At 45.8% G+C, this 22,714-nt stretch overlaps 1 long non-coding RNA gene across 8 annotated transcripts in view; it reads left to right on the top strand.

The window, feature by feature from the left end:
• The window catches only part of LOC142749471 (uncharacterized), a 166,114-nt gene extending 150,420 nt beyond the window's left edge, over positions 1-15,694 (top strand). For all 8 annotated transcript variants that reach the window (XR_012882415.1, XR_012882417.1, XR_012882418.1 and 5 more), the window contains 2 exons: positions 5,880-5,953; positions 15,623-15,694. This is a non-coding gene — a long non-coding RNA (uncharacterized LOC142749471). The remainder of the gene's footprint in view (positions 1-5,879; positions 5,954-15,622) is intronic.
• Positions 15,695-22,714: the final 7,020 nt, after the last annotated feature.

Below are 22,714 nucleotides of genomic sequence, written 5' to 3' on the forward strand. Positions count from 1 at the left end.
GGGTTTCGCTTTAGGAGTTGCCCCTGATGTCACTGTCCATATATGGACAGAGACATCAAGCTCTACGTCCAGGTGGGGAATCCCTGGCCACACGGGGATTCGGCTCCTTCAGGGAGCTTCAGTGACAGTATCTAGTACCTCTCTGCTCTGCTATAGCGTTCAATAGTATTTACGTTCTAAGCACGCAGATTATATTGAATATGGTGTTGCTATTGCTGTAGCAGCCAAAGCGGCTGCTATCGGCGCCACCGGCCCAATGTCGCCGCTAGCAGCCGCTATGGCTGCTACAGCAGTAGCGACGCCACTAAGAAAAGGTTCTGAAACACATGCAGGTGAAGGGAGCCAGCACAGCGTCCCCTTCCTCCTGCTGGAGTGATGCGACCTGTGCAATGGCACCTGTCGCACACCCCTAAGGCCAGCCCTGGTTGTCATCATGGGGCATTGTGTCTGGGATAAGGGACATTGTTGATTTCATTTGTGGCTGTTGTGAGGATTTCATAACTATCATGGGGGCTTTGTGATTGGTTGGTATGTGAGACATTTACGACATTGTGGCTGGCATATAGGGCATTGAAGCTAGCATTGGGGCCATTTTGGTTGTCATGGAGGCATTTTGACTGGCATAAGAGGCATTGGTTGCATTGTTGCAGGGGTAAAGTACATTGTGGCTTTCATAGTGGCATTGTGGCTGTCATGACTGCATTTGGGCTATAAAAAGAGACCTACCAAGCCATCATGGCTGGTATGGGGGCTTTGTGACTATCATTTGGACATTGTGTTTGGCAAAGGGGGAAGTGAGTACATTGTGGCTGGAATGGAGGACGTTGTTTTAGGCAAATTTTGGTTGTCTAAGGGGCATCAATGGTATGTGGTTGTCATTGGGCCATTGTGGTTGGCATAAGGGCTATTTGCAGCATTGTTGCTGGAATAAAGTACATTGTCGGTGACATGGGGGCATTGTAGCTAAGATAACGCATATTGAGGACATTGTGGCTGTCATGGGGACATTATGACTGGAATAATAGACATGGAGGATGTTATTGTGGCTGGCATTGTTGCTGACATGGGGGCTTTGTGGTTGTCTTGGTGGTTTTGTCATTGGCAAAGGGAGAAGTGAGGGTATTGTGGCTGACATGGATGGCATTGTGTCAGCAAAAGGGGATGTGAGGACATCTTGGCTGTCATGGAGGCAATATGGTTGGCATACGGGCATTGAATGTTTGTAGTTGTCATTGGAGTAGCGAGGTGGGTATGAGGGAGATTGTGGGTGTCATGAGGGCTCTTTGGTGAAGATAAGGGATATTGCATATATCATGGGATCATCATGGCTGTCATGGGAGTTTAATGGCTTTCATGTTATGGATTAGGGGCATTTTGGTATATTGGTGATTTCATGGGGGCATTCTGGATGTCAAGTGGCATTATGGTTGTCATGGTTGCATTGAGGTTGGCCTTTTGCTTCTGCAATGTGAGGCTTTGTTGTTATCATGGGAGTATTTTGGTACCCATAGGAGGCATTCAGGGTATTGTTACTGCTATGGAGGACATTGTGGCCTTTGCGGGGGCATTGCGGCTGGCATGGGGAGCATTGAGAGCATTGTGGTTGTTCTCGAGGAATTGTAATTGATTGGCATTGTTTCTGGCATATGATGGTTTCGGGGACTGTGGTTGTCAAGGGGAAATTATGGCCTTCATGGGGACATCGTGACTGGAATTAGAGACAGTGTGGCTGTCATGAGGTCATTGTGACTTTTTTGGAGATCTTGCGGTATTGAAATGGGCATTGTGATTGGGAAAGTGGGCATTGTAGTTGTCATGAGAACATTTTGGTTGTCATATGGCATTGTGGTTTTAATAAGAAGCATTAGGTGCATTGTAGTTGTCATGGTTGTATTCTGAATTGCTAAGGGGGCATTGAGGGTAATGTGGCTGGAATATTGGGGCTTTTGACTGTAATGGAGATATTGTGGCTGGGATAAGGCACATTGTGGATGTCATGGGGGCATAGTGGCTCTTATAAGGGCATTGTTGTTTGAATAGGAACCATTGTACCTGGCATTAAGATATTTGGATGACCTATAGCGGTTGTTATGCGGGCATTGTGGTGTGCATTGGCGCCATTGTTTCTGGAATAAAGTACATTGTGACTGGCATGGGGGAATAGTGACTGAAGAAAGGGATATAGCTGTTGTCATGTCGGCATTGTGGGTGATATGGAGACTTTCTTTTTTGAAAGGAGGCATTGAGTGCATTGTGGCTGTCATGAAGGGCATTGTACCTGGCATAATCCCATTGTGGTTGACAAAAAAAGAAATATAGAGCACTGTGGCTGGCCTGGAGGTTATTGTGGCTGTAATAAAGACAGTGGCTGAAATAAGGGACATTGTGGGTGTCATAAGGGCATTTTGGCGTGGATCAGGATATTGGTAATGTTATATCAACATTGTCATGGGGCATTGTAGTTGTCATAGGGGCATTGAGGCCATTGTGATTGTCATGGTTGTATTGTGTTTGGCTTAGGGCATTGAGGGCACTGTGGCTGGCATAATAGGTTCTGAGGGCATTGTGGGTGGGAATAGAGAACCTGCCGGTGTCATGGTAGAATTGTGACTGGCATGTGCCATCATGGCTGGCATGGGGGCTTTGTGATGGGCAAAGGGGAAGTGAGTACATTGTGATTGGCATGGTGAACTTTGTGTCAGGCCAGTGAGAGCTTTTTGGCTGTCATAGGGGCAATGAATGTATGTGGTTGTCATTGAGTCAACGTGGTTGGCGTGGGGAAGTGAGATCACTTTGGCTGGTATGGGTGGCATTCTGTCTCGCAAAAGTGGTGTCATGGGGCATTGTAGTTGTCATAGGGGTTTTGAGGCCATTGTGGTTGTCATGGTTGTATGCTGGTTGGCTTAGGGCATTGAGGTAATTGTGGCTGGCATAATGGATTTTGAGGGCACTGTGGGTGGGAATAGAGACACTGCGGACATCGTAGCTGTCATGGGGATATTTTGGCTTGGATATGGGTTATTGGCGATTTTTTTGGTGGCATAATGATTGTCATGGGGCTTTCTAGTTGGTTGGCAATGTGGCTGGCATGGAGAACACTGGTTAACGGGCATTTTGACTGGGATAAGTGACATTTCAGGTGTCATGAGGGCATTGTGGCTGGCAGGTGTCACCATGGCTGGCATGGAAATTTGTGTCTATCTTGTGGTTGTTGGCAAAGATGAAAGTGCTGGCATTAGAGGCATTGTGGCTGTCTTGGGGTCTTTGTAGTTGTTATGCCAGCATTGTGGCTCGCAAAAGAGGCATTCAGGAAACTGTGACTGGTATGAAGTGCATAGTGACTGACATGGGGGCATTGTGGCTGACATAGAAAGCAATGAGGGCAATGTGGTTCTGATCGAGGAATTGAAATTGGCATTAAAGGCATTGTGTCTGCCATATAAGGCATTTGGGGATTGTGTTTGCAATGGGAACAATGTGGTTTTCATAGTGGCAATGATGCTGGGATAAAATAGAGTTTGGCTGACATGGGCGCACTGTAGTTTGTATATGAGCATTGAGGGCAATGTGGCTTGCATTAAGGACGTTGTGGCGGTCATTGTGGCTGGGATAACGGTTGTAGGCAGTATTGCTGCTGGGATAAAGTACATTGTGGCTAACATGGAGACATTGTACCCGGCATAGTGGCCATTGACATAATTGTGGCTGTTATGGTGGCATTCTCGCTGGGATAATGACCATAGGAGGTGTGATGGAAACATTGTGGCTGGCATGGCAGCTTTGTGGCTGGCATGGAGCCATTGTTCTTGGCAAAGGAAGAAGTAAGGGCATTGTGTCTGGCATGAAAGGCTTTGCGGCCTGCAAATGGGTAATTCAGTGCTTATTAGCCATCTTGGGGCATTTTGATTGCAATAGGTGAATGAAAGGTTTGCGATTGTCATTGAGGCATTGTAATTGACATGGGGCATTGTGGAGGCATAATGTATATATCGGGTATCCTTTAATTATTGAAGCATTGTGGATGGCACATGGGCTTTCTTGCTGGCATATGGGCATTGTTTCTGGCAACAATTCTATTGTGGCTGTCATGGTTGCATTGTGGTTGGTTAAATTGGAATGCAGGGCATTGTACCTGGCATCGAATGCATTGGAGTTGTCATGGCAGTATTGCTGTTCACGAAGGAAACATTCAGGACATGGACGACATAGTGGCCTATATGGGGGCATTGTGGCTAGCATGAAAAGCAATGAGGGCATTGTGGTGGTTATCGAGGAATTGAAGTTAAAATTGAAGGCATTGTGTCTGGCATATGAAGAATTTTGGGATTATGGTTGTAATGGGAACATTGTGGTTTTCGTGGTGGAATTGTTGCTGGGATAAGAGACAGTTTGTCTGTCATTGTGGCATTGGTGGGGTCATGGGGCATTGGAGCTGGGATTATGGATGTTGTGGGTGTCGTGAGGGCATTGTGGCTAGTAAAAGGTCCATTGTCGGCATTGTGGCTGTCATGGTGGAATTTTGGTGGAGATGAAGGACATTATGTGTGTGTCATAGAATCATTGTGGCTGTCGCGGGGGTAAGGTAACTTAAAAGGAGGCAATGTGGCTGGCATAAGGCATACCGGCTCTTATAAGAACCTTGTGGCTAGCATGGGGGCATTGGAGATGGGATAAGGTACATGTTGGGTGTTATGTGGGCATGCTGGCTGGCCTGAAGAGCATTGTGTCTTTTTGGGGTATTGTGGCTGGCATTGGAGCCACTTAGATATTGTGGATGTCATGGAGACATAGTGGCTGTTATAAGGGGCAATGTAGCTGTCATAGGGGTATTTTGGCTGTCATTGGAGCATTGTGTCTGTCATAACTTGTTAATTTAGGAGAGCAAAGAAGAAAAATAGATTTTACTCAAAGGCTTTTTATTCCAGGAGGCACAAAGTGAGTGAGAAACAGTTACTTAAACATTTGAGTAAAAGTATGTTTTTAGTGTTTTGTGGGGCTGTTAAATGTTGATAAAATTCCTATAGAAAGTATTATCATTAAGTAAAGTAGGTGTGATAGAAATAATTCATGCAGTTTTGAGAAAAAAATGATTTGGAGTTGGATTTCCCCGGTCAGATGCGATTTGGTTGAGGTGTTCCTAAATTTAAAAATCCCAATGTCTAATGACAATGTCATTGCCAAGCCCAGTATATTTTTTTTGTCATTATGTTACACAATCTTTCTGGTTATTAGCTGTGTTCATGAAAGTCTATCCTGAAATATGGTTCATTTTTGTAGGATTTGTGTGGGCAGGGTTTCAATTTTTTGCTATGAGTAGCGCAGTATAGTTGATGTGTCTCCTTTTCTTTGCCTCTCTAGTCATTTGGCCAGAAGTTACAAGTCTGTGTCCATTTATTTTCACTACAAGTGAGCTCACTGTGCGTCATAACATGGCACATGTGAGGTCCTTATTGAATGTGTGATATTTTTCCTGATGGATGATATTTGCTTTACTGTGTACTCTTTAGGTCACATTTAGGCCCATGTTATAAATAAGTTGTAAATGGTCCACTGAATAGATTGTAGAATGATTTTCTGTTTTATACAGATGTGGAGGAGAGTGCTATTTCTTCTAGACATCTGATCTGTAATGTGCTTGGTGACTAATTTTGGGGTTGTGATCAGAGTCAATTATATCCTACTTGTGGCTTCTATTCTCTTGGATAGAAAGGCTTGAGGTGGAATTTCTAGCTTTGCTTCTCAGAATGTATCCCAGAAAGGGCTTAAAAAAATGTTTGGAGTTTATTAGAAACTAGGCACACTAACATCTCTTTACTGATCCAATACATCTATAGCATATACCAGGAACGTATTATCACACCTCTTTTTTTTTAATCTAGGCGTCTATTTGAAAGTAAAGAGAAGCAAGATATGGAATCCTTCAGTCAGCGGCAATAGAGGAATCAGAGGACTGGTAATTAATATTATTATTAATTACTGATAATTATCAGGCTAGTTTCTAGCTCTGTATATAAGGATATATGTCTAGTAGTAAATATATTGGCTATAGATATTTAATTTCCTTCGTTTTCTGTGCACTGCATTTACATTCCAACATGCACATGCATCACCATCTTTCTTTCCCCAATGGAAATTTTGGGCTTTCTTGTGGGCATTGTGGCACTTAACATTTAACATTGGCACTGAGGCATTTTGACTGGTATATGAGGCATTCTGGGATTGTGTTTGTCATGGGGACATTGTGGCTTTTGTGAGGACATTGCGGCTGGAATTAGAGACAGTGTGGTTGTAAAAGAAGCATTATGGAATTTATGTGGGTATTTGTGGCTGCTAAAGTGAGTAATGAAGCAGTTTAATTGTTATGGGGCAATTAGTATGTCAAGGGGCATTGTGGGTGTCATGGTTGTATTGCGGTTGGCATTTTGCTTCTGCCATGTGAGGCTTTGCAGTTGTCATGGGGGCTTTGGAGTAGACATAGGCTGCATTAAGGGAAATTTTACTGCAATGGAGGACATTGTGGCCTTTACGGGGGCATTGTGGCTGGCATAGGGAGCATTGAGAGCATTGTTGTCCTTTGGGAGTTGTAATTGGTATTGCAGGCATTTTTTCTATCATATAATGCATTCTGGTATTGTGGTTGTCAGGGGACATTGTGGCTTTCATGGGGACATTGTGACTGAGATTAAAGACAGTGTGGCTGTTATGAGGTCATTGTGACTTTTTTGGAGGCATTGTGGTTTTTATTTGGGCTTTGTGACTTGTAAAGTGGACAATGAGGGCATTGTAGTTGTCATGAGGTCATTGTGGTTATGAGGCATTCTGGTTGTCATAAGACGCATTGTGGTTGTCATGATTGTATTACTAATTGCTAAGGGGAAATTGTGGCTGGCATAGGGGCATTGAGAGAAATATGACTGTCATGAGGACAAAGTACCTGGCATGGGGCACTGTGACTGTCTTGTAGGCATTGATGGCATTGTGAGTGTCATGGGGAATTGTAATTGGTTTGTATATGAGACATAGGGGGCATTGTTGCTAGCATTGGGGTCATTGTGGTTGTCATGGGGGTTTTGTGACTGTCATAAGAGTCTTTGTGGGCTTTATGGTCATCAGGGGGCATTGTGTCTGGAATAAAAGAGATTGTGGATATTGTAGCTGTCATGGGGGCTTTTTGGCAGTCCTAAGAGATGTTAAGGGGGCATTGTTGCTTGAATGGGAGCCATTGTGGCTGGCATTGGGATATTTGGATAAGACATATTGCGGGTATCATGTGAGCGTTGTGGCTTGCATTAGGGGCATTGTGCGCAGAAAAGGAGCAATCTAGTTGGAATAGGGCCATTAATGGCATTGTGACTGGCATGGAGGGCATTGTCATTTCCGCATTTTCCTTGGCAAAAGCGGAATTGAGAGCATTGTGGCTGTAATGGAGATATTGTGGCTTGGGCTCAGGGACAGTGTGGTGGTCATGTGGGCATAATGGCTCTTATAGGAGCATTGACGCTGGCATGTGGGCATCGCTGCTGCCATAGGAGGAATTGTGGTTGACATGGGGACTTTGTAATTGTCATGGGGGCATTGAGGTACGCAAACAAGGCATTCAGGCCATTGTGGCTGATATGGAGTGCAATGTGGCCTTTGTGGTGGCATTGATGCTGGCATAGATAGAATTGAGGGCTTTTTGGTTGTTCGATAAATTTTTAATTGGCACTGAGGGCATTGTGGTTCGCATATGAGTAATTTGGGGATAGTGGCTGTCATGGGGGCATTGTAACAGTGTCATGGAGGCATTGTGGAATTTAGGTAAGCATTGCATCTTTTAAAGTGGACAATGAGGGCATTGTGGTTGTCATGGTTCTATTGATGTTGGCTTAGGCAGCATTGATGGCAATTGATAGCATTAGGTTATCATGGAGCATAGTGGCTGGGATAAGGGACATTGTGGACATTGCAGATGTGATGGCTGCATTTTGACTGGGAAAAGGGACATTGTTGATTTCATGGGGGAAATTTAGCTCTCATTTAGAGCACTGTGTCTGGCATGGAGGACAATTTAGCAATCATGGGGACTTTGGGGCAGGCATTGGCAGCACTGTGGCTGCGCTAAAGTACATTGTGGCTCGCATACTGGCATTGTGGCTGCTGGCATAATGGCAATTGACTGCATTTTGGTTGTTATGACGGCATTTGTCTGAAATAATGGCATGATTACTTTTTTGACTGTCATGGGGCATTGTAGCTGTCATAGGGCCATTGAAGCCATTGTGGCTGTCATGGCTGTATTGCAGTTGGCATAGTCGGCATTGAGAGCAATGTGGTTTGGATAAGGGGCATTTTTAAAGGAATAAGGGACACTGAACTTTGTAGCTGCCATGGGGACATTTTAGCTGCCATATGGGATATTGGTGATTTCATAGAAGCATTATGGCTGTCACGTGCTTTTGTGGCTGTAATTAGGGCTTTGTGGTTGGTTGGCATTGTGGCTGGCATGGAGGAAGTTGTGGCTAACATTGAGGACATTATGACAGGGATAAGGGACATAGCGAGTGTCATGAGTATATTGTATTGTGGCTTGCAGGTGTCATTATGGCTGGCATTGGGGATTTGTGTCTGTTATGTCTTGGTTAGCAAAGGGGAAAGTGAGTTCATTGTGGCTTTAATAAAGGCATAGTGGCTCGCAAAGGAGCATTGACATTTTCTGGTTTCCATTTTGGCGTTCAGGCTGGCATAAGGGGCATTGACAGCATTGTAGCATGGATAAAGTACATTGTGGTCGCATGATTGTTGATTTTCTGGCGGCTTTGTGGCTGTCATGGATTGTATTTCGTCTGTCATAGTGGCTTTGTTCCCACAATAAATGACATTGTGAGTTTCATGAGGGCTTAGTCACTCTTAGGCTTTATTTACACGAACGTTGTTAGGGATCTGCCAGGTACTTCATCTAGGTATACTCCTGGGATTAATCAATCCACACCTGAGGCCAGACCTGTTCGACTGACACCGTCTCCCACCAACCAGGGTGGCAGGCTCAGGAGTGGGAGAGCCTATCGCGGCCTGGTCTGTCGGAGTTAGCTCCGCCCCCTGTCCTTTATTACCTGCCCTGTTCTCTCCCTCAGTGCTTGTAATTCTTTTGGATTCCTGGCCCCACTGCTGCTTGCTCCAGCCTGCTTCTGCCGTGCTTCTGCCTTGCTGCAGTTCTGCTTGACCTGCTTTGCTTTGCCCCTGGCTTGCTTCTGTCTCCTTGCCCGCTTGGGTGTACTCACTTCGTCCTGGTCCTGACTGTCCGTTCGCCGCTCCGTTTCCTCGTGGCGTTCCGTGGCTACTGCCCCTTCCCTTGCATGTTCCCTGTTTGTTTTCCTGTGCACTTAGACAGCGTAGGGACCGCCGCCCAGTTGTACCTCGTCGCCTAGGGCGAGTCGTTGCAAGTAGGCAGGGACAGGGCGGTGGGTAGATTAGGGCTCACTTTCCCTTCACCTCCTTCCGGCCATTACATAATTACAAGCCCTTACCTAGTCTACCATTTCTCCTACGCTGACGCTATCATGGACCCCCTTGAGACCCTGGCCCAGCAGATGCAGGGCCTCTCCCTACAGGTCCAGGCCCTGGCCCAAAGGGTCAATCAGGGTGACGCTGCTTTAGTAGTACCCCTCACCTCACCTCTAGAACCCGACCTCAAGTTACCTGACCGGTTCTCAGGGGACCGTAAGACGTTTCTCTCCTTCCGGGAGAGTTGCAGACTGTATTTCCGCCTAAAGCCCCACTCCTCAGGTTCCGAGAACCAGCGGGTGGGTATCATCATATCCCGACTCCAGGAAGGGCCCCAAGAGTGGGCCTTCTCCTTGGCTCCTGACGCCCCTGAACTTTCCTCTGTTGATCGTTTTTTCTCTGCCCTCGGACTCATTTACGACGAGACTGACAGGACTGCCTTAGCCGAGAGTCAGCTGGTGACCTTACGTCAGGGTAGGAGACCGGTTGAGGAATACTGTTCTGATTTTAGGAAGTGGTGCGTAGCTTCTCAGTGGAACGATCCGGCCCTAAGGTGCCAGTTTAGGTTAGGATTATCTGACGCCCTGAAGGATCTGCTGGTTAGCTACCCCTCGTCTGACTCCCTTGACCAGGTTATGGCCCTAGCAGTACGACTTGACCGACGTCTCAGGGAACGTCAGCTAGAACGCTTCAGTGTGCTCCCCTCTGACTTTTCTGCGATCCCCCCCGAGGTCCCGTCTCCTCGCCCCTCCACGGAGGACTCGGAGGTACCTATGCAACTCAGGGCCTCCATGTCCCCTCGACAACGTAGGGAGTTTCGCAGAATGAATGGTCTCTGCTTCTACTGTGGGGACGACAAGCATCTACTGAACACCTGTCCCAGGCGCAAGAATAAGAAGCCGGAAAACTTCCGCGCCTAAGTGATCATCGGGGAGGTCACTTGGGCGCACAGGTATTTCCCAATAATGTGAAACGCAATAAAATTTTGCTTCCCTTTCAGGTCTCGTTTGCTGGCCGGGCTGCCACGGGCAGTGCTTTCGTGGATTCAGGGTCATCTGCTAATATCATGTCTGCGGAATTTGCTATGTCTCTAAAGATGCCTTGTATTGAGTTACCTTATCCTATCCCTGTAGTAGGAATCGACTCAACTCCCCTTGCTAATGGTTATTTTACTCAGCATACTCCTGTTTTTGAACTCCTTGTTGGCTCCATGCATTTGGAGCAGTGCTCTGTACTGGTGATGCAGGGATTATCGTCTGATCTGGTTTTAGGCCTTCCCTGGTTGCAGTTGCATAATCCCACGTTTGATTGGAATACTGGGGATCTCACCAAATGGGGTAATGAATGTCTTATGTCATGTCTTTCTGTTAACTCTATTTCTCCCCGGGAGGAGGTAAACACGCTTCCTGAGTTTGTTCAGGACTTCGCCGATGTGTTTTCTAAGGAGGCCTCCGAGGTGTTGCCCCCCCATAGAGATTACGATTGCGCTATCGATTTGGTGCCTGGTGCCAAGCTTCCTAAGGGGAGGATATTTAATCTTTCATGTCCTGAACGTAAAGCTATGAGGGAATATATCCAAGAATGCCTGGCCAAGGGTTTCATTCGCCCCTCGACTTCTCCTGTAGGTGCTGGCTTCTTCTTCGTGGGGAAGAAGGATGGTGGTCTTAGGCCGTGCATTGATTATCGTAACCTGAATAAGGTCACCGTAAGGAACCAGTACCCACTTCCTTTGATTCCGGATCTTTTTAATCAGGTTCAGGGAGCCCAATGGTTTTCTAAGTTCGATCTACGGGGGGCATATAACCTTATCCGCATCAAAGAGGGGGATGAGTGGAAAACTGCGTTCAACACACCCGAGGGTCATTTCGAATACCTGGTCATGCCCTTTGGGTTGTGTAATGCCCCTGCTGTCTTCCAGAATTTTATTAATGAAATCCTGAGAGAGTACTTGGGTAATTTTCTTGTTGTGTACCTTGATGACATACTGGTGTTTTCCAAGGACTGGTCCTCCCACGTGGAGCATGTCAGGAAGGTGCTCCAGGTCCTTCGGGAGAATAATCTGTTTGCTAAGACTGAAAAATGTGTCTTTGGGGTACAGGAGATACCATTTTTAGGGCAAATCCTCACTCCTCATGAATTCCGCATGGACCCTGCCAAGGTTCAGGCTGTGGCGGAATGGGTCCAACCTGCCTCCCTTAAGGCGTTACAGTGTTTTTTAGGGTTCGCCAACTATTACAGGAGATTTATTGCCAACTTCTCGGTCGTCGCTAAGCCTCTTACGGACCTTACCCGCAAGGGTGCTGATGTCCTCCATTGGCCCCCTGAGGCCGTCCAGGCCTTTGAGACCCTCAAGAAGTGCTTTATCTCGGCCCCCGTGCTGATTCAGCCCAACCAAGAGGAGCCATTTATTGTGGAGGTTGACGCTTCCGAGGTGGGAGTGGGGGCCGTCTTGTCCCAGGGTACCAGCTCCCTCACCCATCTCCGCCCCTGTGCTTACTTCTCTAGGAAGTTTTCGCCCACGGAGAGTAACTATGATATTGGCAACCGCGAACTTCTAGCCATTAAATGGGCTTTTGAGGAGTGGCGGCACTTCCTGGAGGGGGCCAGACACCAGGTAACGGTCCTTACGGATCACAAGAATCTGGTTTTCCTAGAATCGGCCCGGAGGCTTAATCCTAGACAAGCTCGGTGGGCACTATTCTTTACCAGATTTAATTTCTTGGTTACCTATAGGGCTGGGTCCAAGAATATTAAGGCTGATGCTCTGTCACGTAGTTTCATGGCCAATCCTCCTTCTGAGAAGGATCCTGCTTGTATTTTACCCCCTGGTATAATCGTCTCTGCCACGGATTCTGATTTAGCTTCTGATATCGCGGCTGATCAGGGTGCAGCTCCCGGGAACGTCCCTGGGGACAAACTGTTTGTTCCCCTGCAATACCGGCTGAGGGTACTCAGGGAAAACCATGACTCCGCTCTATCTGGTCATCCTGGCATCTTGGGCACCAAACACCTCATTACCAGAAACTATTGGTGGCCTGGGTTGCCTAAAGACGTTAGGGCTTACGTCGCCGCTTGTGAGGTTTGCGCTAGGTCCAAAACCCCCAGGTCCCGACCTGCGGGCCTACTACGTTCCTTGCCCATTCCCCAGAGACCTTGGACCCATATCTCCATGGATTTTATCACCGATTTGCCTCCATCTCAGGGCAAGTCGGTGGTGTGGGTGGTAGTCGACCGCTTCAGCAAGATGTGCCACTTTGTGCCCCTTAAGAAGCTACCTAACGCCAAGACGTTAGCTTCTTTGTTTGTGAAACACATCCTGCGTCTCCATGGGGCCCCAGTCAATATCGTTTCTGACAGAGGGGTACAATTTGTTTCCTTATTTTGGAGAGCTTTTTGTAAAAAGTTGGAGATTGATCTGTCCTTCTCCTCCGCCTTCCATCCCGAAACTAATGGCCAAACGGAAAGGACCAACCAATCCCTGGAACAATATTTAAGGTGTTTCATCTCTGACTGTCAATTCGATTGGGTCTCATTCCTTCCCCTTGCTGAATTTTCCTTGAATAACCGGGTCAGTAACTCGTCAGGGGTCTCCCCATTTTTCTGTAATTTCGGGTTTAACCCAAGGTTCTCCTCCGTCTCCCCTGGTTGTTCCAATAATCCTGAGGTAGAGGATGTTCATCGGGAACTGTGCACCGTCTGGGCCCAGGTTCAGAAGAACCTAGAGGCGTCCCAGAGCGCACAAAAGATTCAGGCGGATAGTAGACGTTCTGCTAACCCCCGGTTTGTCGTCGGGGATTTGGTCTGGTTGTCGTCCAGGAACTTGCGCCTTAAGGTCCCGTCCAGGAAGTTTGCTCCCCGATTTATTGGACCTTATAAGATCATTGAAGTCCTCAACCCTGTATCCTTCCGTCTGGAGCTCCCCCCATCATTTCGCATACATGACGTCTTCCATGCCTCCCTCCTTAAACGCTGCTCCCCGTCCTGGTCCCCCTCGAGGATACCTCCTGTTCCCGTTCTCACCCCTGAGGGGGTGGAATTCGAGGTGGCCAAGATTATGGACAGTAGGATGGTCCAGGGCTCCCTCCAGTACCTGGTCCATTGGAGAGGATACGGGCCGGAGGAGAGGACTTGGGTACCTGCCCGTGATGTTCACGCTGGGGTATTGATCAGGAGGTTCCACCTTCTCTTCCCCACTAAACCGGGTCCCCTTAGTAAGGGTCCGGTGGCCCCTCATAAAAGGGGGAGTACTGTTAGGGATCTGCCAGGTACTTCATCTAGGTATACTCCTGGGATTAATCAATCCACACCTGAGGCCAGACCTGTTCGACTGACACCGTCTCCCACCAACCAGGGTGGCAGGCTCAGGAGTGGGAGAGCCTATCGCGGCCTGGTCTGTCGGAGTTAGCTCCGCCCCCTGTCCTTTATTACCTGCCCTGTTCTCTCCCTCAGTGCTTGTAATTCTTTTGGATTCCTGGCCCCACTGCTGCTTGCTCCAGCCTGCTTCTGCCGTGCTTCTGCCTTGCTGCAGTTCTGCTTGACCTGCTTTGCTTTGCCCCTGGCTTGCTTCTGTCTCCTTGCCCGCTTGGGTGTACTCACTTCGTCCTGGTCCTGACTGTCCGTTCGCCGCTCCGTTTCCTCGTGGCGTTCCGTGGCTACTGCCCCTTCCCTTGCATGTTCCCTGTTTGTTTTCCTGTGCACTTAGACAGCGTAGGGACCGCCGCCCAGTTGTACCTCGTCGCCTAGGGCGAGTCGTTGCAAGTAGGCAGGGACAGGGCGGTGGGTAGATTAGGGCTCACTTTCCCTTCACCTCCTTCCGGCCATTACAAACGTGTTAAACGTTGGTGGCATTGGGGTTAATGTCCTAGTCATGGGCGCATTGTGGCTTACATGGGGGCTTTGTGGTCGTCATTTGGGTAATTGTAGTTTGCATATAGATAATGAGGCCATTGTGTGTTGCATAAAGGACATTTTGGTGGTCATTGTAGCGTGGATAAGGTGTATCACTGGCATTGCTGCTGGGATAAAGTACACTGTGGCTGGCTTGGGGGCTTTATGGCTGGCATAATGGCCACTAACAGCATGGTGGCTGCCATTACAGGATTTTGGTGGAGATAATGTAGTTTGCATGTGTCATGGGATCAATGTGGCTGTCATGGGGGATTAGTGACTTAGGAGAGCATGTAAATAACATGGAGCATAATGTGGCTGTTATAAGAACTTTGTGGCTGGCATGGCGCATTGTAGATGGAATAAGGTACATTGTGGGTGTTGTGAGGGCATTGTGGCTTGCCTGAAAAGCATTGTGTTTTGTTTTTTTTAGGTATTGTGGCTGGCATGGTGGGCACTATGGCTGTCATGTGGGAATTTTGGTTGGCTTAGCAGGTATTGAAGGTATTGTGATTTGCATAAAGGGCATTGATGACTTTGTGGTTGTCATGTGGGGAAATGTGGCTGGCACTGAGGAATTTGTGGCGTCATTGGAGCCATTTAGATGTGGTGAGACAATTTAGCTGTCAGGTGCATTTAGGCTGTCATTGGAAAATTGTGGCTGTCATTGGAAAATTGTGGCTGTCATGTCTTTTTGATTTAGGGTTTGTGTGGGCAATGTGTATGTTTTTTTGCTATGAGTGGCACAGTATAGTTGATGTCTACTTTTATTTGCCTCTCTAGTTATTTGGGCACAATTTGCAAGTCCGTGTCCAGCTATTTTCGCTACTAAGTATATCACATTGTGTCTTAACTTGGCGCATGTGAGGTCTTGATTGAATATGTGATATTCTCATGATGAATGATTAGCTATACTGTGTCCTCTCAAGGTCACAGTGCTATTTCTTCTTGGCATCTCATCTTTGGTGTGAATGGTGATTAATTTAGGAGTTGTGATAAGAGACATTTATATCCTACTTATGGCTTCTAGTCAGGATGGCATGATCGGTGCATAATCTTGGATAGGAAGGCTTGAGGTGGGATTTCTGGTTTGGCTCCTCAGAATGTATCCCAGAAATGGTTTAATTTCCCCTTAAAGTATTTTGGGGTTTTATTAAAAACTAGGCAAACTAACATCTCTTTACTGTTTCCAATACATCTATAGCATATACCAGGAACGTATTATCACACCTCTTTTTCTTTTTTTTTCTAGGTATTTATTTGAAAGTGATGAGAACTAAGATATGGTATCCTCCAGTCAGCGGCAATAGAGGAATCTGTGGACTGGTGATTAATATTATTATTAATTACTGATAATGATCAGGCTAGTTTCTAGCTCTGGACTTTCAGAGGTGTGGTAATACCTTCCAGGTATATAAGGATATATGTTGAGTAATACATATATTGGCTATAGATATTTTTGGGCATTTACATTCCAACATACACATTCATCACCATCTGCCGTTTCCCATTATGAAAGTGTTGCTGTCATGTACGCCTTATGGCTGGCATGAAGGGCATAGTGACCGGCTTAGAGAGAAATGAGGCCATTGGGGTTATTCTCAAGCAATTTATAATTGGCATTGAGGGCATTGAGTGCATTTTGGCTGGCATATGAGGCATTCAGGAATTGTGACTTTCATGGGGACATTGTTGCTTTCATGGGGACATTGTGGCTGGGATTAGACACTGTGGCTGTCATGGGGGAATCATAGCTTTCATGGAGGAATTGTAAAATTAGTGGGCATTGTGGCTGCTACAGTGGACAATGAGGCGTTGTAGTAGTCAAGGGGGCAATTAGGATATCAAGAGGAATTGTGATTGTCATGGTTGTATTGCGTTTGGCCTTTTGCTGCTGCCATCTGAGGGATTGTAGTTCTCATGGATGCTATGGTGTAGACATAGGAGGCATTCAGGGTAATTTTACGGCTATGAAGGACAGTGTGTCTGTCATGTGGGCATTGTGGCTATTATAGGTAGCATTAGGGGCATTATGGTTGGCCTCAGGGAATTATAATTGGAATTTAAGGCATTGTTCTGGGCATATAATACATTCCGGGATTGTGGTTGTCGGGGACATTGTGGCTTTCATGGGAAAATCATGACTGGATTTAGAGACCGCGTGGCTGTCTTGAGGCATTGTGACTTTTTTGGAGGCATTGTGTTTTTTTTTTGCTGGCATTGCGACTGGTAAAGTGGTCAATCAAGGCATTGTAGTTGTCATGAGGGCATTTTAGCTGTCATCGGGCATTGTGGTTGTCATGGTTGTATTTCTAATGGCTAAGGGGGCAATGTGGCTGGCATAGGGGACATTGAGAGAAGTATGACTGGCATGGAGGACATTATTGCTGTCATAGGGCAGTATGACTGGCAAAATCAGAATAGATGTTATCGTTGCAGTCATGAAGGTCTTTGTGGGTGTAATGGAGATATTGTGGCTGGTACGTGGGCATTGCTGCTGCCATTGGAGACTTTCTGGCTGGGATCGTGGAAATTGTGGTCATCATTGAGGAATTGTTATTTGGTTTGGAGGGCATTGTGACTAGCATATTAGGCATTTATTGATTATGGTTGTCATGGGGACATTTTGGTTTTCATGGTGGCAATGTGGCTTAGAAACCGTGTGGCTGTTATGAGGGCAGTGTGACTGTCATGGATGCATTGTGACTGTTATGGAGAGCATTGAGGTGTTTGGCCATTGTTTCTGGTAAAATCGACAGGGAGTGAATTGTAATTGTCATAGTTGAATACTAGCTATTGTAGGGGAATAGTGGCTGTCATGTGGCTATATTACCTCTCATGGGGCACTGTGGCTGCCTTGTGGGCATTGATGGCCTTGTGAGTGTCATGAGACATTAAGGGCATTGTGGCTGGCATGGAGGGCATTGTGGCTGGCCTAAGAGTCATAGAGGGCATTGCGGTTGTCATAAGCCATATTTGCTGGGATAAGGGACAATATTGTTGTCATGGTGGCATTTTGACTGGGTTAAGGGCATTGTGAACATTGTAGCTGTCCAGGGGGCATTTTGACTGGGAAAAGGAGCATTGTTGTTTTCATAGTGGCATTGTGGCTAACGTGCCATGATGCTGGCATTGGGGCTTTGTAATTCACAAAGGGGAAGTGAGTACATTGTGACTGGCAAGTGAGAGCATTTTGGCAGTCATAGGGGCATTGAATGTATGTGGTTGTCATTTAGTCATCGTGGTTTGCAAAGGGGGAAGTGAGGGCATTGTGGGTGGCATGGAGGCAATATGGTTGGCATATGGGCATTAAAGGTTTGTTGTCATTGGGGCATTAGGCTGGCATAAGGGCCATTTCTGGTATTGCTGCATAGATAAAGTGCATATTTGACATTGTGGGTTACATAAAGCTTTGCGGATGTCATAGGGACATTGTAGTAGGCATATGGGTCATTCAGGGCCTTGTCGCTGGCATGGAGGACATTTTTGTTGTCACAGGGGCATTGTGACTGTCATAATGGACATTAAGCAAATTGTGTTGTTCATTGGGGCATTGTGGTTGGCATAAGGGGCATTGGCGGCATTGTTCTGTTGATAATGTACATTGTGGCTGGCATGGGGGAATTGTGAAAAGGGATGTACCTGTTGTCATGATGGCATTGTGCCTTGCATGGAGCATTGTTGGTGGTATGGAGGCTTTCTTTTTGGAAAGGTGGCATTGAGTGCATTGTGGCTGACATGAAGGGCATTGTAACTGACATAATCCCATTGTGGTTGGCAAAAATGAATGGAGAATTCTGTCTAGCGTGGAGTTCATTGTGGGTGTAATAAAAACATAGTGGGTGAGTTAAGAGACATTGTAGGTGTCAAGATGGCATTTTGGCGGAGATACGTTATTTTGCAAATGTTATGGGAACATTGTCTTGGGGCATTGTAGTTGTCATGGGGGCTTTGGGGCCGTTGTGGTTGTCATTGTTATATTGTGGTCGGTTTAGGGCACTGAGGGCAATGTGGCTGGCATAATGGGTTTTAAGGATATTGTGGGTGGAAATAGAGATACTGTAGACATTGTAGCTGTCAAAAGGATATTTTGGCTTGGATATGGGTTTTTGTTGATTTATTGGTGCCATTGTGACTTTCATGGGGTTTTAGCGGCTGTCATGGGGCTTTGCAATGTGGCTGGCATGGTGAACACTGTGGTTAACATTGGGGCATTTAGGCTGGGATAAGGGGCATAGCAGGTATCCTAAGGCCAAAAGGGGATGTGAGGACATTTTGGCAGTCATGAAGGCAGTATGTTTGGCATACGGTTATTAAAGGTTTGTAGTTGTCATTGGGGCATTGTGTCTGGCATGGGGACATTGTGGCTGGAATGTGGCATTATGGCTGACATTAGGGCTTTGTGGTTGTCTTGGAGATATTGTGTTTGGCAAATAGAAAATTAAGGGCATTCTGGCTGGCATGGAGGTCATTGTAACTGGCAAAGGAGGAAGTGAGGGCACTTTAGTTATAATGGGGATTTGTGGCCAGCGTAGGGGCATTAAAGGCTTGTAGTGGTCATGGAGGCTTTGTGGCGAGCATAAGGTTCATTGACAGCGTTTTTACAGGGATAAAGTACATTGTGGCTGGCATGAGGGAATTGTGACTGGAAAAAGGGATATAGCGTTTCTCATATCAGCATTGTACCCTTCATGGGGGCATTGTGGGTGGTAGGGAGGCTTTTTTGTTTGGAAAGAGGGCATTGGGGGTATTCTGGCTGACATGAAGGGCATTGTAACTGGCATAATCCCATTGTGGTTGGCAAAAAGGAATTCAATGCACTACGACTGGCTTGAAGCTCATTGTGGCTGTAGTAAAGACGTAGTGGCTGAGATAAGTGACATTGTGGGCATTAGGACTGGCATGGAGAGCATTGTAGTTATTTATATTGGCATAGTGGCTGCTAAAGTGGCTCTTGAGGCATTATAGCGATCATGGGTCAATTAGGCCGTCAAGGGGCATTGTGGTTGTCATAGTTGTTTTGCCGTTGGCCTATTGATGTTGCCATGTAAGGCTTTATATTTGTTATGGGGCATTGGGAAAGATATAGGAGGCATTCAAGGTAATTTTACTGCTATGGAGAACACTGTGGCCTTCGTAAGGGCATTGTGGCTGGCCTAGGGAACATTGTGGTTTTCCTCAGGAAATTCTAATCGGCATTGGTGTCTTTGTTGCTGGTATATGATGCATTCAAGGATTATGGTTGTCAGGGGACATTGTGGCTTTCATGGGGGCACCGTGATTGGGATTAGAGACAGTGTGGCTGTCATGATGGCATTGTGACTTTTTTGGAGGCATTGTGGTTTTTATCTGTGCTTTGTGACTGGTAAAGTGGGCATTGTAGTTGTCATGCGGGTGTTTTGTTTGTCATGGGGCAGTGGGGTTGTCATGGTTATACTGCAAATGGATAGTGGGGCATTAAGGGCAATGTGGCTGGTATGGAGGTCATTGTAACTATAATTAGGCTATTGTGGCTGGGATAAGGCACATTGTGTGTATCACTATGTCATAGTGGCTCTTATGGGAGCGTTGTGGCTGGCATTTGGACATTGTTATTTGAATGGAAGCCATTGTGGCTGGTATTGGAGCATTCCGACTGGAATTAGGCATGTAGTGAGTGTCATTATGGCATTGTGACTTGCATTAGGGGCATTCTGGTTAGAATATGTCTATTCTAAATTGCATAGCCCATTATTGGTATTGTGACTTGCATGGAGGACATTGTGGCTGTCATTTTAACTTTGTTGTTGGCATAAGGGGAATTCAGGGCGTTGTGGCTGGCTTAGAGGGTTTTGTGTCTGGTATATGGGACAATGTGGGGATCATGGGGGCATAGTGGCTCTAAAGGAAGCATAGTGACTGTCACATGGGCATTGCTGCTGCCATGGGAGGCATTGTGGCTGGGATGTTCGACATTGTGGTCATCATCGAGAAATTGGTATTGAGGGCATTTTGACTAGCATATTACGTAATTGGGGATTGTGATTGTCATGGTGACATTTTGGTTTTTTATTGTGGATGAGATTGGAAACAGTGTGGCTGTCATGGGGGACAGTGCGACTGTCATGTAGCCATTGTAGCTGGCATGGAGAGCATTGAGATGTTTATTTGAGAATTGCGGCTGGTAAAATTAACAGTAAGGGCATTGTAGTTGTCATGGTCGCATTGTGGCTGTTGTAGAGGAATAGTGACTGTCATGAGAACAAAATACCTAGCATCGGGCACTGTAGCTGCCATATGGGCATTGGCAGGGATTTTGATTCATGGGGAATTGTGATTGGTTTGTATATGAGACATTGAGGGCATTGTGGCTTGCATGAGGGCATTGTTAGCATTGGGGTAATTGTGGTTGAAATAGGGGTATTGTGACTGGCTTAAAAGTAATTGAGGGCATTGTCGTCATCATGGGGCATTGTGTCTGGAATAAGGGACATCGTGGATATTGTAGCTATAATGGGGCATTTTATCTGGGACAAGGGAGATTGTTGATTTAATTTGTGGCTGTTGTGGGGTTTTTATGACTGTCGTGGGGCATTGTGATTAGTTGGTATGTAAGACATTTAAGGCATTGTGGCTGGCATGGAGGGTATTGTGGCTAGCACTAGGGTCATTGTGGTTGTCATGGAGGCATTGTGGCTGGCATTAGAGGCATTGGTTGCCTCGTTGCAGGGATAAAGTACGTTGTGTCTTTCATAGTTGCATTGTAGCTGGCATAAGGGCCATTAACAGCACTGTAGCTGTCATGGGGGCATTGGTTGTACTGTTGCAGGGGTAAAGTACATTGTGGCTTTCACAGTGGCATTGTAGCTGGCATAAGGGCCAATGACGTTATTGTGGATTCCATGGCGGCATTTTGACCAGGCAATGTTTTTCCAGTGCTCCTTAATCCTATTTTTCCACTCTTTTGCCCACTGGAGTCTTACCTTTCTGTTTCCCTCAGAAAGCTATGACACTCGAACTGATCATCTGTGGTTATAGCCCATCCGTGCTAAGGAACGATGAGTTGTGTGTTCGGACACGTTGGTTGTAGTACCAGCAGCAATTTGCTTGACTGCAAACCACCGGAACGATTCTTTACATTCTCCGAGTAGTTGACATCCACAGGATCCCCTTTCCCTGGATTTATTACCTCGATCATACCATTCTCAATATATTCGCGAGACCGTTGCATGAGAAAACCCCTCAAGGTTGGTAGTTTCTGAAATACTGGCCCCAGGCATTCTAGCCCCAATGACCATGCCTCGAAGTCGCCCATATTATTCGATTTTCCACATTTAATGTGGATTCACTGTAAAAATGATCCACAGAAAACTTGCTCACTTGATTCTATGCTGCACTCGGGGGTCATGTGTCTAATTTCCATATGGGAAAGCTCCAATCGTGAAATGACAGGTGTCTTTAATAAAGTGGCGATTCAGTGTATATATTGCCCTGTGCAGTACCATCTATTGTGCCCAAATAATAGAATCATACAGAGCGAAGATAACACTGCTCAATCAATAAACTACAGAATGAAGTTGCATCCTGTGCAGCTATACTATATGGCCAAAAGTATGTGGATCCCTGACCATCACACCTTTATAGGCTTGTTAGATATCCCATTTCAAAACCATGGCTATTAACCCCTTCAGAACACAGCATGTTTTGGCCTTGAGGACATAGCCGATTTATTTCACATCAGACGTGTTATTTTATGTGGTAATAACTTAGGAATGCTTTTACCTATCTAAGCGATTCTGAGATTGTTTTCCCATGACATATTGTACTTTGTTAGTGGAAAAATTTGGTTGATAAATTCAGTATTTATTTGTGAAAAACATCAAAATTTTGAGAAAATTGTTAAAAATTAGCACTTTTCGAAATGTAAATATATCTGCTTGTAAAACAAATAGTAATATCACATAAAATAGTTACTAGTTAACATTTCCCATATGTCTACTACTTTAGCATATGTTGGCATCGTTTTTTGAACATGTTTTTATTTTTCTATAACATTAACAGGCTTAGAACTTTAGCAGCGATTTCTCACAAATATCCAAAACATATTTTTGTAGGTTTCTGAAGTGGCTTTGAAGGCCTTATATATTAGAAACAACTAATAAGTCACCCAATTTAAAGAACGCACCCCTTAAAGTATTCAAAACTTTATTTATAATGTTTCTTAACCCTTAAGGTGTTTCACAGGAATTAAAGCAAAGTGGAGGTGATATTTATAAATTTCATATATTTTTTTCGAAAATCCATTTTAATCAATTTTTTTGTGTAACACAGAAGGTTTTACCAGAGAAACGCAACTCAATATTTA

The sequence above is a fragment of the Rhinoderma darwinii genome, chromosome 3 (genome assembly GCF_050947455.1).
Source record: "Rhinoderma darwinii isolate aRhiDar2 chromosome 3, aRhiDar2.hap1, whole genome shotgun sequence".
Lineage (NCBI taxonomy): Eukaryota > Metazoa > Chordata > Amphibia > Anura > Rhinodermatidae > Rhinoderma > Rhinoderma darwinii.